Source organism: Nuphar pumila, chromosome 16 (genome assembly GCF_984573655.1).
Source record: "Nuphar pumila chromosome 16, dmNupPumi1.hap1.1, whole genome shotgun sequence".
Classification (NCBI taxonomy): domain Eukaryota; kingdom Viridiplantae; phylum Streptophyta; class Magnoliopsida; order Nymphaeales; family Nymphaeaceae; genus Nuphar; species Nuphar pumila.
In genome coordinates this window covers 9134455-9137948 of record NC_143264.1, presented here as the reverse complement: position 1 = coordinate 9137948, position 3494 = coordinate 9134455, and positions in this window count along the sequence as shown.

Sequence of the window (3494 nt, the reverse complement as noted above, 5' to 3'; positions counted from 1 at the left end):
AGGTTTAACCCAAACCTGAAAAAGGAAGATACCTCGAGGGGTGAGGTTCAGGCTTAACCCTTAACCTGAAGGGGACGACCAAATGGAATCCTCGAACGAAGAAACCATGATGGGACCTTCGGAGTTTGGACAAACAAATCCGAAAGGGGTTTGCGAAAAGAGAAAAATGGGGTTTCCTAAAGCCTGGAAAAAGGACGACCTTGGGTGTCTCATTGCTGAGACTGAATCAGCTTTTAAAATTGATGACCTCTCACAGAAAATACAGGTTTTGTCCTTTAACCTGAGTGGGAACGACCATACGGAATTCTCGAATGAAGAAACCGTGATGGGACAGGAGAGATACTTCAACTGTATGAGGCAACTCTTCTGGAAGATATAAACAACGCTAGGTTGCATCAAAATGGATATTGAATATTTATTTCATTCTTGGAATATATAGAAAATTTTGCCAATAAGATAAAAATTGTAGTTGACTCAAACGCTTGAAAATGTGCACGTATGTGCAAAAGACATTCCCTCTTTTACCTAGAGTATTTCCTCCAATGAGGTTAACTTCTCGGTCTTAAGAGTTAAATTCAAAATTTTAGTGCTGATGATTTTCTTCAAGGAAGCTATCCATTTCCTTGATATGAGAAGAGAAGAAATATCCTTAATTTCATAAAAGCAAGTAACGAAAAGATATTGATAAAAGAATTTTGCATGAGAAAAGATGACTTCTGGCAATTCTGGCAGTTTGATATCTGGGTGTTTTTTCCATGATGATCTTTTTTTTGCACTCTTTTGAGTTATTGGGCTTTCTCGGGCTTTTAACATCATCCTTCATTTTGGAGATGTCCTGACTTTTCTCTCTTTTTCGGAGAAGGGTACGTCACAAACTCTTTCATCTTGGAGATGTTTTGATCCTTCTTTTGTCTCAGGGATTATATTGATGATATTGGTTCAAAAAGGTCTTTAGATGTTAGCAGAAATCAAATATCTTTTAGGGTTTGTTGGTAGATTCATCACATTCGCCTTCATCTCGACGATGATCTAAACTTTCCCTGGAAGGACCCGTCACAAACTCCTTCATCTCGGAAATGATCCAAATCTTCTTTGGCCCCGGGGGTCTAGCTCGCATATTCGTCTTCATCTTGACGACAGTTGAGAGATCCCTTTTGCAGATATTTGATTGCAACTTTAAATGGAATGAGGAGACATGGATTGAGTGGATTCTTTTTATAGCTCAAGATATGTCAACTGCCTAATTACGAGATAGCCGTCTTTAAACATGCGCCATAGCCATGATCAATATCAATTCGCTTCTGGCTTTTCGACATCATTGAATCTTTCTTTCGCTAATCATACCGAGGATATTTCTTTCATCCTTTTGGTTGATCACCAGAGAAAAGATTTGGATTTTACCTCTTTTCGCAAAAAGTTTCACTTTTTGGAAAGAATACTAGAGGTAATCAGAGGTGATTCTTCTGTGTAGAAAAATGTTTGGAATCAACAAATGCTTTTAGCAAATTGGCAAAGTTTTCATGAATTCTTTGTGAAATAATCACTCAATATAGATTTTGATGAGACCTTGAGTTGCATCTTTTGATTTTGGAAAATTTCGACAAGCAAAAACTGGGACTTTTTATTTAATGGCCAGCGAAGGAGCTGAGACTTTTTTATTTAACAACTAGTGAAGAATTGAATTTTCGATTTAACGACCAGTGGAAACTGAGACTTTTCATTTAACGACCAACGAAGGAGCTGGAACCTTACATTTAATGACCAATGGAAACTGGGACTTTTCATTTAATGACCAGCGAAGGAGCCGGAACCTTTCATTTAACGACCAGTGAAAACTGAGACTTTTCATTTAATGACCAGCGAAGGAGCTGGAACCTTTCATTTAACGACCAGTGAAAACTGGGACTTTTCATTTAATGACCAGCGAAGGAGCTGGAACCTTTCATTTAACGACCAGCGAAGGAGCTGGAACCTTTCATTTAACGACCAGTGAAAGCTGGGACCTTTCATTTAACGACCAGTCGAAGGAGCTGAAACCTTTCATTTAACGACCAGTGAAAACTGGGACCTTTCATTTAACGACCAACGAAGGAGCTGAAACCTTTCATTTAACGACCAGTGAAAACTGAGACATTTCATTTAATGACCAACGAAGGAGCTGGAACCTTTCATTTAATGACCAGTGAAAACTGGGACTTTTCATTTAACGACCAGCGAAGGAGCTGGAACCTTTCATTTAATGACCGACGGAAGTTGGAACATTTGATTTAATGATTTGATCTAAGATTGAGACTTTCTGAGAAATAACCAGTACGAGGACTGAGTCTTGTGAATGAACTTGATCTTTAGATTTGAAGATTTTGAGAAGTAACTTGTGCGAGGACTGGGTTTTTCAAATGAACTTGGTCTTTAGATTTTGAAAATTTAGCAAAATAACCAGTGCGAGGACTGGGTTTTTCCAAATGAACTTGATCTTTAGTTGAAAATTTTGAGAGATAACCAGTTCGAGGACTGAATTTTGAAAGCATACTAGTAAGAGTACTGAATTTTTGAAAATTGTACCAGTACGAACACTGGATTTTCCAACTAAGAGTCGGAAAGGAAACCGACATTCTTAAGATATTTGGAGATCGAAGCAGGAATGATTGTCGGGGTTTCAGGATTATCCCTTATCCTGAAAAAAAATAAAATAGACATTTGATGAGAATTTAGGAAGAATGATTCAGGTTTTATCCCTTAACCTGAAGAAGAAATAGAATAGACATTTGATGAAAATTTAGGAAAATGATTCAGGTTTATCCCTTAGCCTGAAGGAGAAATAGAAGATTTTGTGAAAAGATAACCTGAGACTTGAATTTAGAAGGAATATGACAAGATTTATGATTTATGATTTATGATTTATGATTTATGATTTATGATTTATGATTTATGATTTATGATTTATGATTTATGATTTATGATTTATGATTTATGATTTAGATAGACAAGCACAGTTAGCTGTATGCGGTCCAATTTTCAGGATTAACCCCTTATCCTAAACGAGGAAAAGAAAGAATAAAATTTGAGAAGATAGAAGGAGATAGAATTTGATGGAAGATTGATAAAAATGGAGAAAATTTTGAGGAAATTGATGAAAAATTTATTTTGTAAAAGAATTCTCACAAGTAGGATTGTTGCTCCTATGAGTGATCTCAGGATTATCCCTTATCTTGAATGGGAAAAGAATAAAATTTATAAAAGTGAAGAAAAATTGAATAAATTTATGAAAACTTTGTTTTTGAAAAGAATTCTCACAGGTAGCCTTGTTGCTTCTGTGAGGGGTCTCAGGATTATCCCTTATCCTGAATGGGAAATAGAATAGAATTTAAGGAGAATTTAATAAAGAGAAATTAATATAAATTTAGAAAATCAAAATAAAGATTTATAAAACTTGTGTTGCAAAAGAATTCTCGTAAGTAGTATTATTGCTCCTACGAGGGGTCTCAGGATTATCC